This window comes from Phacochoerus africanus, chromosome 4 (genome assembly GCF_016906955.1).
Source record: "Phacochoerus africanus isolate WHEZ1 chromosome 4, ROS_Pafr_v1, whole genome shotgun sequence".
NCBI classification, from domain to species: Eukaryota; Metazoa; Chordata; class Mammalia; order Artiodactyla; family Suidae; genus Phacochoerus; species Phacochoerus africanus.
In genome coordinates, this window is record NC_062547.1 from 41,645,475 (window position 1) to 41,659,645 (window position 14,171).

At 46.5% G+C, this 14,171-nt stretch overlaps 1 long non-coding RNA gene across 1 annotated transcript; it reads right to left on the reverse strand.

The window, feature by feature from the left end:
- Positions 1 to 266: 266 nt before the first annotated feature.
- Positions 267 to 2,976, reverse strand: LOC125124116 (uncharacterized). The gene is made up of 3 exons (XR_007134251.1): positions 2,229 to 2,976; positions 855 to 1,019; positions 267 to 371 (listed from the first exon to the last, which is right to left on the reverse strand). It is a non-coding gene; the product is annotated as an uncharacterized LOC125124116 (long non-coding RNA).
- Positions 2,977 to 14,171: the final 11,195 nt, after the last annotated feature.

Sequence of the window (14,171 nt, forward strand, 5' to 3'; positions counted from 1 at the left end):
TCTACTTAAAAACCTCAAATATGATACCACATTTTCTGGTAGTATATATATAGATATTTGTCTTTTTAGGGCTGTACCCACAGTATATTGAAGTTCCTAGGATACAGGTCTAAATGAAGCTGCAGCCACCAGCCTACACCACAGACACAGCAACACTAGATCTGAGCCATGTCTGTGAGCTACACCACAGCTCACAGCAAGGCTGGATCCTTAACCCACTGAGGGAGGCCAGGGGTCAAACCCGAGTCCTCATGGATACCAGTCAGTTTCCTTACCACCGAGCAACGATGGGAACTCCGTCTGGTAGTTTATATTCATCTCTCCCAAGAGCTTCCCAGACACCTTTGCTTCCTTAGTGAATTGCACAGTGCCTAGAACATAATTTAATAAAGATGTGATGAAGGAATGAATGAATGAAAGGATGGATGGATGGAAAGATGGAACAAACAGATAGACATTCTTGTGCATCATTGTGAAATGGGGAAAATCTCTGCCCTAACCAGCTCACAGGATTTTCTTGATTCATTTTGTTTTTAATAAAAATGATGATTTTTATTAAATCATAGTGAAATGATTACCACACTCAAGCTAATTAGCATATCTCTTCAGTTACCTGTTTGCAACAGGAGCACCTAAATTCTATTCTCTTAGCATATTTCCAGTATTCAACACAGTATTGTGAGAAAAGCCATCATGCTGTCCCTTAGATCTCTAGACTCAAGCAAGCATCCCACATAACTATGACCTTGTACCCTTTCATCAATTATCTCCTAATTTCCCCCACTTCCCCACCCCTAGTAACCACCATTCTACTCTCTGCTTCTAAGTACCCAGCTATTTTAGATTTCACATACCATAAGAGCAGGCTTTTTTTTCTTTTTCTTTTTCTTTCTTCATAGGCTTTTTTGGGAGTGTGAATAAGACAAGATGAATGTGAGGGATTATTATGACGACCAAACACCAGGGGGTGGAAGAGTCCAGTGGTGACCAGAGTGAGCAGTAAGGTTGCAGACACAGGACTAAATGGGAAAAAAGGAAACTCAAATAAATGTGAAATGTCCTGAGCCAGACACTTAACAGCACCTGGCAGATGTCAGTGCTCTCCCCTTTCCTCTTCCTCCTTAGAGCCTGGCTCACAGATCCTTGTCATAGGACCTGAGGAACTCAGAACGGAGATTTGTACTTTCCAGGGTTCACCCAAAGGGGAGGTGATGTTCCATGTTTGTCTGCTGTCAGTTTCTGAAACAGACCAGGGTCACTGTGCTTGCGGGTGTGAGCTGGCCCATCAAAGCCCTCCGTGAGTCAGGAAAAGTGGTTTCAGAGACATCACTGTCAGGCTGCCTGATGGCGAGGTGCCCATCTGAGCGTGTCCTCTGTTGACAGCGCTTGACAAGCATTGCGCTGGCCTTGCTTTTAGATGCTGCCCAGCAGGGGCTCTGGCCTGCAGAAAGGCAGCATGATGCCATTGAAAGAGTATGGACCAGGGGTCAGAAGACTGGGCTCAGCCACCTACTAGCTAGGTGACCTTGAGCAAGCCGGCTTGCCCTTGTCAGTATATAAACCCGATGGACAACATAACAAGATAGTGACTGGGTAAACTACAGCGCTGGACCCAGGTTTGTGCATGGCTATTAATAAAACCCCAAATGAACATCATGCCTGAGTGGCCTGCGTGAGCTCAAACCACAGGGTCACCTACATTGATCTGGACCTGGCTTCTTCTTATGGAATCCAATCCTGTCTTGGCAGCTACATCACAATCTTACGGGCCTCTAACACCTACCCTTACTGACTTTTTTTTTTAATATGTATGCACTACACCGTTTCCAGCATCATCTACTCCTTATTTGGGCAATCGATTTTTTGAAACTGCAGACTTTGTGTTATGTTTACACAAGGTAAATTTAATCATATTGCTCTGGCCCATTTACATAGGCTATTAAAATATTTTTAACCCGACTTTGGCCATCTATCTCCCTGCTGACTTGATAGGAGCCATACATTTCAAAGATGTACAATCCACGCATTTCTTCATTCAATATTCATTTACTGAGCACCTGCTATTCCCTAGACCCTGTGTTAGGAACCATGGAATTCAGAGGGTGTTTCTGACAGAGAGGAGCGAATGCCAGGGGACACGCTCAGAGAGCAGGGCATTCCTATTGCTGTCAGCAGCATGGGAAGGTTTCCCAGTTCAGGAGAGATGGTAGAGCCCACGAGCCACTCACCTCTTCTGTACTTTCCAGCCCCAAGAATTTGTGGTGCTTCCACATAATGACCACATCTTTCTTCCTAGGCAGATCAAGAAGTCCACCATGACAGGCTTCTCATGGTTTCTTCTGCCTTCCGAGCAAAGAAACTGCAGGTGGCAATAGCTAGCCCGCTTTTATCTGTCCAACCTCGTCGCCCCATCCTCATCCCCTTGCCAGCACACACATTTGTTCTGCAAATATCGTAGAGTTTCCACATGCCAGTGGGCCGGCACGGCGCTGGGCATTGTTGTGTTTCTCTTATACCCTCTAGTTCAAAATCTCCACATTGGGGAGCAGGTGCCTTCTCCGCGTGGGCGGATCTCCTTCCCTAGCCCTTTCATCCCTGCCAAGATCAAGGTCTGAGCCTCTGCATCCTCACATGCCTGGCCTGGCACTCCGAAGCACTATGTAGAGGTACCAAGGGAGAGAGGGAGGGGAGTAAGGCACAACTGTCTTCCTGGTCTCTTCATTACAGAGCACTGCAGTGAGGAAAACCTGGAATGTGGGTAGATACAGGCTTGAGTCTTAGATCTGCAACCAACCAATTTTGTGACGTTAGGTATGGCTGTAAAAGAAGCTGAGTAGCCCAGATCTTTGAGTTCCCACTCAGTTCTACTATTCTGATTCTATGCTAATCCCTGATTCTGGATGAACCCTCCACTCTCTTCTGATCTAGCTTTAGAGAGGAATAAAAAAATTTCTACAAAGAGGCAGAGGGAAGGGAAGAGTTTCGCCATCCTTCCTTATAGTGAAATATCTGCTGGCAATAAGAAGCCTGAAACTAAGAAATAATTGCTCAGGGTTAGTGCTAACTTTGGAATACCCTAAAATTCTTGCTTGCCCATAACCTGATTTCTTTTAGGCTCAGTCTAATCTTGTCCAGACTCAGGCTCCATGCTAATTGTCAAGACGGGCTTGAATTATTCATGGAATTTCTATGCTAGGATGGTTTGGGAGATGTTTTCTGCAGATGTATTCATCCTTTCACGTCTGCAGGAACTTTTAATAACAAGCTGTTTGGATTGGCAAGTCCCTTCATTTTCCTGTGCCTCCATTTCTCCACCTGTAAACAAGGAAGGCAGTTCTTCCCAGCTCAAGAATGTCTTGGGTTTTGTGATTTTGCAGGTGCCTCAGCCAGAGATTCCACAGGCAGCTCACAACCAGCAGCAAACCACGTAGACGAGGAGAAAAAAAAGAAAAGAAGGATGCCATCTGACGATTAAATGCAAAAGGAATTATGCAATTACCAAAGGACGTTGATCACACAACATAGAAGTCTAATTGCAGCACATGCAAATGTTTGCTAAATTAGATAAATATGGGTTTGCAGTCGCTCTGGTGCACAGATTGAGTTGTAAAGCTAAGGAAAATATAAAAGTTAATTATGAGATGGGAGGGAAAAACATAGGGTATGAGCACTCGGCCGATTAAGATCATTAACCAAATATCATCTCACACCACAACGGGGTGTTAGAGGAGTCCCAGGCCCACAGTCTGACTACTATGTATCGAAGTCACCACATCTCACAGGACATGGAAAACAGGCTACATTTTTACAGAGCACTTGTCACCTGGGGAACCCTGGCACTCGGGGCTGGTTCCATTGGCTCGCCAACACACTAATGCACATGGCCAAGGTGGGTCAGGCTCCACATAGTGGCTCAGATAAGAAAAGCTGTATCCTCAGGGTTCTCAGACTCTTCCTGAACCTGCCACAAGGGCTAAACCTATAAGCCCATGAAGTAGCTCTCACAAGAATGTATCTATCAGTGTGCTGGGCACCTTTCAGGGAGGGGTAAAGAGTGCTGGAGAGGCAGCCACAGAGTCTAGGTTCTGAAAGCAGACTGCTTGGCTTGGAATCCTGGCCCATCACTAAGTCTTTGACAAGGGAGCTCAGCTGGCTGTGCCCCGGTTTCCTCATCTCTGCCATACGAACAATAACATCAGCTACCTCTTGGGGCAGTTGCAAGGATTAGAGGAATTATTACTTATAAAAGCATGAAGAACACTAGCACATAGTAAACACTCAATAAGTGACTCGTTCCTTACTCTCTGGTTTCCCCTATTCATTAGATCCTTCATTCAACCAAGTAAGGGCTGCATGGGCGAGGCACTGTGCTAATGATAATGACGGCGGGGGGGGGGGGGGGGGGGCGGTGACATACTCATGAGGGTTCCACCCTCACACTGGGATTAGGGAGGAAATGTTGGTACACAGATAAACAGATAACTGAAGCCACATGTGAGGTGCACTGTTTATGTTACAAGATGCTCAAGGGCACGTCAAGGTACCTGCTCAAGTTTCCTGCAAAGCAACTGGAGAAAGCTTCCCTGCAGGGAGGCTTCCCTTCAGGAGTTCTCTTGTCACCCAGCGAGTTAAGTTTCCAACATTGTCACTGCTGTGGCATGGGTTCGATCCCTGGCCTGGGAACTTCCACATGCTGCAGGCATGGCCAAAAAAATAAGAAGACAGATGCCTTGAAGTAGGCCAAGATTTTACTAGAGAGCTGGCTGGGTAGAAAGATGTGTAACATTCTAGGCAAAGGGTGCGCCATAGGTAAAGATGCCAAAGTCAGAACACCCAAGGCAACATCAAGCCATTGCAAGAAGTGATGGGTGAGGCTGGAAAGGAGCTTTGAGGGCAATCGTGGTGGGGTTGGGGAAGGGAGATCTTGATGTCAAGCCCTGAGTACTGATGTTATCTTATGGGCCACAAAGAGTCTTTGGTATATTTCAGATGAAATGTTTTAAGACAAAGCAGTGTTAAAGGAAGATAAATCTGGAAGGGTGAGCAGAAAGTATGAAAAAGGGAAAGTCTGGTGACCATGGGAGCTGGGATGATACTGCAATAGTCCAAGTATTTGGTAATGAGAATATGAATGAAAGGAAATACAGGGGATGTTGGGAAGGACAGATTGACAGGACTTAGTGACCAAGAGGACATGCAAAAGAGAAAACTGTAAGGAGAGAACTGTAAGGTTTTGAGCTTGGGGAGCATGGACAAAAAGGGTGGCTTGCTGGTCAAGCCAAGATTCTGATTCCTAGTTACCCAGCATATCATCCAAGCAAAGCTGTACAGGTAGGAGGCAGCACAGAGTAGAAGTTCTGAACAGGAGTTCCCGTCTTGGCGCAGTGGTTAACAAATCCGACTAGGGACAATGAGGTTGCGGGTTCGGTCCCTGCCCTTGCTCAGTGGGTTAACGATCCGGCGTTGCCGTGAGCTGTGGTGTAGGTTGCAGAAGCGGCTCGGATCCCGCGTTGCTGTGGCTCTGGCGTAGGCCAGTGGCTACTGCTCCGATTCGACCCCTAGCCTGGGAACCTCCATATGCCGCAGGAGAGGCCCAAGAAATAGCAAAAAAGACCAAAAAAAAAAAAAAAGAAGAAGAAGTTCTGAACAAAGGCTTGGGAGCCGACATCTAGGGGTCCCTGCTATGCTTCTTGCTAGCTGTGTTACCCTCAGCCAATTTTAACCTTGCAAAATAAGGGTTAAAAACAACCTACCTCTCAGAGACATGGTGAAGTTTAAATGAGATGATAATAATGTAAAGCACCTGTGGGGATCTCGAAGTAAATGCTTAAAAAAATAATAAAAGAATAAAAGAAAAAGAAGAAAGAGGAGAAGAGGGAGAAAAGAAAGGAGAAGGAGAAGGGGGAGAAGAAAAAGAAGGAGAGGGAGAAGGAACAGAAGAAGCAGCAGAAGAAGCAGACGCAGAAGAAGAGGAGAAGAGGAAGGAAGGAGAGGAAGAGAAGAAGAAGCAGAAGAAGGAGAAGCAGCAGCAGAAGAGAAGAAGCAGCAGCAGCAGAAGAAGAAGCAGGAGCAGGAGGAGAAGAGGGGGAAGAAAATTAATGCTTCCGAGTAGAGAATACCATAAACAAAAACAAACTAAGTAAGCCTGCACTAAAATCCCTCTGAACATGGTTTATTCGTGTTGTGAGGATCCAGAAGTTCTTCCTGGATCTGGCAGAAACACCAGCATCACCAGCATGCTATCACTATGCTAAAGCCCCACAGAACTGACACATATTCACGCCAGAAAAAAGATAAACCAGTTCACTGTATTGATTCGAAGCCAGAAGGAGGAAGGGCAGTGAGCAACAATCCCAGACCCTGCTGATGGAATCAGACCACGAATTGGGGGAAGTTTCTCCCCAGTTTTCATCCAGGACCTCACCCTTTCCTGCCTGCCCTCTCAGGCAGTGCCAGCTCTGACATGTCTTTCCTGATTTCCTGTGACGGAGGTTGTGGAGATGATGAGGGGGCTGCTGACCAGTCAGCTGGTGTGTGTGTGGACTGCAAAGTCTGCTGACATAGCTGCATAACCCTGGGCTGGGGGTTGGGAAGGGGTTGGGGGCAGGCCTGTCTGAAATGCTCAACTCACACCTTGAGAGCAGTACAACCCCCGGCAAGGAGTCCAATAAACCGTCCCGGGCCTTGGAGCACTGTTATTTAATCGACAAAAATCCAATGTACTAAAGCGAATTAGTTCTAGCAAAGGGGCCACTGGAGTCTGGAAATTATAGACCTGAGTCTTGGCCTGATTTGTTTTCCGTCATTGTGGAGCTCTTCCCACAGCTGATGTCTCCCTGCAGGCAAAACTGCCCTCCAACCAAACTGTAGTCGGTTTAAAAAAAAAAAAAAAAAAAAAGAACCCTCTGAGACAACCTTTAGGGGACCCGAAAGACAAAAACAGCAAGCTGGGAAGCAGGGGATTGACCCCTGTCGGTCAGACTTCAAAGCCTGCACGTTTTCTAATTTCCAAGGAAAGCTCAACATCAGCATCAAATTATATATACAATGTTGGGAGATATAAGTAATTAAGTCTCCTCTCCCCATAGCCCAGAGGAGACAGCGGCAGTTCAGAGGAGGTGAGTGACTTGTCTAAGCTCACACAGCACTTGGCAGCCCCTACTGTGGAAAACAATAAGCTAGCAAGAGATTCATATCAATAAAGCTGTTTCCTTATCATCAAATAGCGATTAATGTTTTCAAATATTATTTTTTTACATATGTTGCTCGGGTTGGCCCCACACAATCACTGAAATATTTATGGCACAAACATTACCAGCCCCTTTCACAGAGAGGGAAACTGAGGCATAAAGAGATAAATGGTCTACGCTAGTTCACAGAGCTGAGAAGTGCCATAGGCAGGGATAGAGATGAGCCCTTGTATTCTAAGCCAGCTGTCAAATTCTATGACCAGGCCTACACTTAGAGCTGTTAAGATGCTTGTGTGGGAGTTCCTGTTGTGGCACAGTGGAAATGAATCTGACTAGTATCCATGAGGACCAGGGTCGATCCCAGGCCTCACTCAGTGGGTGGGGATCCAGTGTTGCTATGAGCTGTGGCATAGGTCGCAGACTCAGCTTGGATCCCACATTGCTGTGTTTGTGGCGTAGGCCGCCAAGCTGTGGCTCCAATTTGACCCCTAGCCTGGGAACTTCCATATGCCATGAGTGCGGCCCTAAAAAGCAAAAAAAATTAAAATGATGCTTGTGCTGTGTGCTGGGAGCAGTGAGACAGGAAAGCAAAGAGCCAGAGAGGTGGTATGTATTAGAGAGCCAATAAACTAGGCAGCAAACCTTAAATTATGATGTACAATAAGAGATAAGAGTGTGTTATCTTTGAGTATTTTTCCTCTTCAAAATATCTTTCTCTAGCATTTCTATAAATTAAGTCCTAAAAAAACGGCCTCACATTGTAAGGCTTCCAAGGACACCGGACGTGTCCCCCCACAGCTGAGCACTGAGCCAGAGGCACCTCCTGCAGGGGCAGCGGGATGTAGGGGAAGAGGGTGGAAAGTTACAGACTCGGGTGGTCAGGAGTGACTAGCAGTCTCTTTCCCCAGAGTGATTAAAACCAGAAAAACAAAAAACACAAAAATGACTTTTGCTCTGTCTGGATTTGTTTGGGTTACAGTAACATGTGATAATAACTGTTACAAGGTATATAGTATAACTTGCTAAACATCGTGCTAAGCACTTCGTGTCTATTATCTCATCTAATTCTCACAACAACCCTTCAAGGGTATTTTGATCAGTATTTTTAACGAGGAGGGGAAAGTGAGGCTCAGGGAGGTTAAGTAATTTGCCTAAGGTTACATAGCTGTAATGATGAGGTGGGCTTTGAACCAAGGTCTATCTATTCCAAAGTCCTAAGTTTTATCCTATCCTCTCTCAAGGAAGATGACGGCCTAGAAGATGCTTCTCCATTCTCCAGACTCTGAAAACAATTATACATTTTTATTCCAAAGACTGAATTTGTAACAAAGCTTCGAATTTTTTTTTTTTTTTTTGGCTTTTTAGGGCTGCACCTGTGGCACATGGAGGTTCCCAGCTAGGGGTGCGAATCAGAGCTACAGCTTACCGGCCACAGTCACACCACAGCCACAGCCACAGCAACGCGTCTGTGACCTACACCACAGCTCACAGCAACGCCAGATCCTTAACCAACTGAGCAAGGCCAGGGATCAAACCTACATCCTCGTGGATCCTAGTCAGGGTTCGTAACTGCTGAATCAGAAAGGGAACTCCAGCTTTGCTCTATTTTAAAAGGCATATATTAAACTATCCATTTTGTTGGCAGATTCAATGGAGTTACTCCAACCAATTTCATAGTGAAAAGTACTGTGAGCTTTTGATTGAGCATTTGCAATTAAAGCTGAGAAGACAGCTACTTCTTTAGGAAGATTCTTAACTATTTTGTCAACAAATTATGTATAATCCTAGCCAATCTCTGTACTATACAATGAAGCAGGGTAGTGAGTCGTTAAATTCTACCGTAATATGTCTGGGTATCCTGGGGTACATTAGGGTCAAGACAGATCCTGAAAACCTGAGTTTAAGGGGAACTCATATGTGCCAATGAGCTAGAAGAAACATGTAAGGGGAAGAAGTGGGTCGGTGAGGTGTTTGGCGATTGCCTGTAAACCCAATGGAGGAGATGCCCCTCCACCCAGCTTTGGCTGATTAAGAGTCTGTTCTCTCTTCCTGGCTCCAGTCTCCAAGAGAGCCAGCCAAGGATTAACTAACCCACTTAACCTGACTTCAGTGATTATTCCAGGAGCAGCCAGGTTGCCTCCAGGGACTCTGAAGCAGCAGTCTGAAAGACTCAGAAAAGCAGACAACCTGCCCAAATGAAGTCCATGTCCCTGGGAAAGAAAAAGAGAGAGAGAGAGAGACAAAGAAGAGCATTGAGTAATTGAAGGGTTGGTTTTGTTGCTGTGATCCAAGGACAACCCACTGGGTTCTACGGCAGGTGCCCAGCATGGTCCCCAGGTCTCAGAGCAAGTGACCCCGTACATGTGAGCCGAAAGAGGGAAAGAACAGAGCTTGGGTTCCTAGGGAAGAAAAAATACCATACAGAAAAACTTTTTTAAGTACTGTAGAGGTAGGACAAAGGAAAAAAGACATTTGACTAAGGTTGAGGGGTTGCAGAAAAGTCTCACTTTTACAGGAAAATAGGATGATGGCAGTAATAACAATAGCAGTTAACCGTTTCATGCAGACACTGTTCTGCTGCTTGACCGTAAACCCCAATAAAGCAAGAACATCACCTCTTTCACTCACCTGTATACACCGATCACCTAATTCAGGGCTCGGGGCCATAGCAGGTATTCAGGATACTATGTTTTAGTGAATGAAGAGATAAAACAGAAGTCACGGGTAGGGGAAGGGGAGTGGAATAGTATTTAGCTAAATTAAAAAAAAAAATTTGAAGGACGATAATTATGAGCTCATTTTTGTCCTAACATTATTGAGTGCCAAGTGTGTGCCAGGCATTGAACTTGGCTCTTGAAGATAAAGAGATTAAAAGACAAGGTATATTCTGGGCTTGGTGACATGGCACTGAAGACTAGGACCTTATTCAATCATCAGGCACTTATCAAGCCTTTGCTCTGGCTCAGGCATCCAGCTGGGCACTGGGGGGAGAGATATAAGGAAGTTTCTCTCCCTACTGTCTAGGAGTTCACAGTGGCTTGGGTGGGGTGTATGTAACAGAGATGCTTATACAGGGACAGGGTGGAGGAACCTGCCTGAAGGGGCCAGTGCAGTTACCCTTCCCTACCAGACTCCAAGCAAAGCGTAGCCATCGCTGATCAGGGGAGGTTATGGGATTCCTGCACTCACGGGACTTTTCCCTATAATAAATTTCCTGTCCCCACTCCTAGGAATCCGTATATATTTTCAATATTCTGGAACCTGGAAAATGGGTTTTTTCCAATCCAGGATAAGCACTAAGCCAACGGGATCCTCGACTCTACAGCAATTTTATGATCAGATGATGTAGTGAGGTAATGAGAACAGAACTCAGATTCCAATTCTACAGAAAGGGTCCTCAGTATTTTGTATTGTCTCCCCCAAAGCATTTAAGAAATTTAGACACAGTAATTGCTCAATAAGTGGCAGCAACTTTTGCTTGAGTCCATGGCTGCAAATATTCTTGTGGGGCTCCTAGATGAGTGGGGCTCACCCCACAGGAAGTCATGGGAAAGTTGGAGCAAACCTCACACACGGCTCAACAGGCTCTGAGCTCCACGGTCAGCACAAGGCAGCTCCAGGCTCCCCCACTCTCCTGCATCCCGGACTGTATCCACCCTCCTTAAAACCTGTCCACACCAGACCTCGCTCAATTTTCGGGGAGGATGACCAACTCGTTAAAAAGCCTAGGGAGGGCTGAGATCTGCTTGGGAGCAGCTGTGATCTAACTGAACACATAGGGATTGGGGCAATTTAAAGCTCTAGACAGCTGTTTTGCAGTGGCTGTACCAATGCATGCCGCAGGCGGGAGGCGGGGGTGGGGGGAGCTCAAGGCTGCACTGCCCCCACTGGGTCAGGAAGTAGAGCTGGTGATGGAAGCACTTGGGAGGCAGGGGCAGTGAGAGAATAAGAGGGAAAGGTCTAGGAGCCCACTAGCTAGAGCAATTTTTTTCTTTGCTCCTTGGCCTGCCCTGGTCAGCAGGGGAAGAGCCTGCTCTTCTCACCCCCAGTGTGTGAGGCTCTCGTGAAGATGAAAAGCAACATGATTCCAAAATCCTGAATGTTACCTTCGAATCTAGACACCTCAGCTTTCCTCCTTTCTTCTGATATCTCTTTTCAGCGTTAATACCAAACATGTTACACACCATCTCACCCTCTAAGTTGTGTTAGCATAAGCGTGGCAGCACAGAGTCAAAAAATTGATCTACTTCAGTGAGACACTGAACAACATAATGAACAGAGACCAGAAACAAATGCATGAATAATCCCTTATATAACTGGCAAACATGTTTGACCGCAAAAGAAGAAAAAATATTTCAAACCTGTCCTCTCTTCCTACCTCTTTGGTTGTACAGTAAACATAAAAGTTTTCAATGTTTTACATCTTTCCTTTCCACTCATGCTGAATTTCAAATCGACACATGTAATGGTATTGAGTACAATTGTTTCAGCTTGCTTTCTTTTTCATTACCTTTACATGAAAAGGTTGTTAAGGCTTCAAAACTGTATCATTTACCTCTTAATAGGTCCACTTTTCATCCTAGTCAATGAGCTGGATTATAATTTGCATGCTTCAATAAGACAAGAGAATTGTCATTAAAACAAGAATTATAGATCCCAATTTTTTTTTATTTTGTAATGTTGGGAGAAGGGTTAGGTGGTTAAGCATTGTCTAAGATGTCACTAAAACTGCTTTTATAGGAGCTTTCAAAGGCAATGGAGTGGAATATACAAACTGAGAGCAGGTAGACCTGAACTATAATCCTGACTCTACAGCTAACTTGACCATCACTGAATCCTTTTTGTGCCTCAGTTTTCTTCTCTATGAAATGGGGCACAACTATCCTGTGAAGCAAGTAAGGACCCGCCTAAGCACAGTGGAAAACATGGCTTTCAATGGAAAGCCCTTACAAATCCCAGACCAGCCACTTACCCTGAGACCGGGGGTTTGTTACTTAAAAATGCTCTACTTGGCTTTCTGGATGGGAACCCACAGTTAACACCTGTGCTGAGAATTAAATAAGAAGCTACCTGTGCAGCCTCACCAGAGGTGGCAGCTCCTTGTATTATATGCCTTACAGGTACATGGCACTCAGACACCTGGGGCATGAATGCCCCTGTCGATCACAGATATGAATGCATTAGTTAACTGATTCTGGACACAGTCATATCAGACCATCTGCTCCTGAAAAGAGGTTTTTTTTTTTTTCCTTCTTTTTAGGGCTGCACCCACGGCATAGGGAGGTTCCCAGGCTGGGGGTGGAATCAGAGCTAGAGCTGCCAGCCTATGCCAGAGCCATAGCAACGCCAGATCCAAGCGGCATCTGTGACCTACACCACAGCTCAGGGCAACGCTGGATCCTTAATCCACTGAGCGAGGCCAGGGATCAAACCTGAAACCTCATGGTTCCTAGTCGGATTCGTTTCCACTGCACCACGATGGGAACTCCCTGAAAAGAGGGTCCTTTAAAGAGGATTCACAGGTGGTAGAAACTTAAGGTGGATTGGGTAGAGCTGGACAGACTCATTCCTGTAAACGTTGGGCAGGGCGGGAGATGGGGTTAAGGGTAGGGGGAGACAATCTGTGAAACAGTGGCTATAGCAGAAGCACCAACTGCCCACTTTTCGTGGATGCATTTATAAACACACCTTGCTCCAGAAAAGGTGTGCGGGGGCTCAGTATGAACCTGATGCTCAGTGCTGTCGGGGGTGGGGCCCTGCCCAGTGACCTCACTTTATTTTAAATCTGAGAGCTGTAAGTGGCCGAAGCTCAGCGCTGAAGGTCGGCTTTCAGGTGGAGGCACCTCCCTGGTACAGAGCCACACTTGCCTGAAGCCCAGTAGGATCCGCGCCCCGGCTAATAGAAAAGGAAGGACCGAGACACCACCACGATAACCTTTCAGGGCAGCCACCTTGAGCACCCTGAGTTCGAGTTTTGCGGGAGGAAGAGCCACAGGGACCCCTGCTTGTACCGCCTGTGCTGCAGCACAGCGACCGTAGTAGCCTCAGTATCACAGTATCCCCGCCCTTATATCCGTCCGGGAATATAAGACTACCCCGCGCTGCAAGTCAGCACTGGGTGATTCACTGACGCATAGAAATACGAGAAGGGACTAGGGGATCCCGGCCCTGGGCTTTGCTGAAGCTTAAGAGACGCAAGATTTCAAAAGAGGAGGAAGAGCTCAAACCAAATAGTCGGTAGATGGGCGCCCAGATCTAGGCGCTGTTGGGCAATACATACGGCCGGGCAAGTCCAGCACAGGTCCCCAGAAAGGGGAAGCATTTCAAAGCAGAGAACAGCAGAGTAAGACAACGCGGGCTCAAACAATCCAGGCACAGGCAAAGCAGCACTGTCGCCCGGGGCCTCGGTTTCTCCATCTGTAAAACAGGGCGTTGGACTAGCGTCTTCCAAACCTTCAATTAATCTAGAACTCTATATCTAGATATTCTATGCCGAAGCTGCCCAAGGCTCGGAAACCGGAAAAAGAAGGAAAAGCGAGGGAAGACGACAGGGAGGAGAAAGGGAGGGGCCGGTGGGAGACCAGGAGAGAGAAGACAGGGGACGGCAGGAACAGGCTTGGCGGGTTTTCAACCTTTATTCCTCCTCCTCCACACCTGAGTTCCCATGTCTGGGCCAAGACCCCGCGCCCATCGAATTTGGGCACCAGTTAGCCAAGCTTCTTCTCCCTCCACATCCCAATTTCTAGAAGCTATGGGCATTCGGTGGGCAGCACAGTAATGTATGCCATAAATCGAAGGGGGATTGGTCCCGGCTAGGGTGCCCAGGGCAGGTGAGCGGATGTGGGGCTGGGTATAGACTGGGACAGACCCAAACTGGGGATCACACAGAGTCCGCGTCTCAACCGGCATGCCCCGGGCAGACTAAACTTTATTCCCCAACTTTGAGCAAGGGCAGGGGGTGTTTGCCAAAAAAAAAAAAAA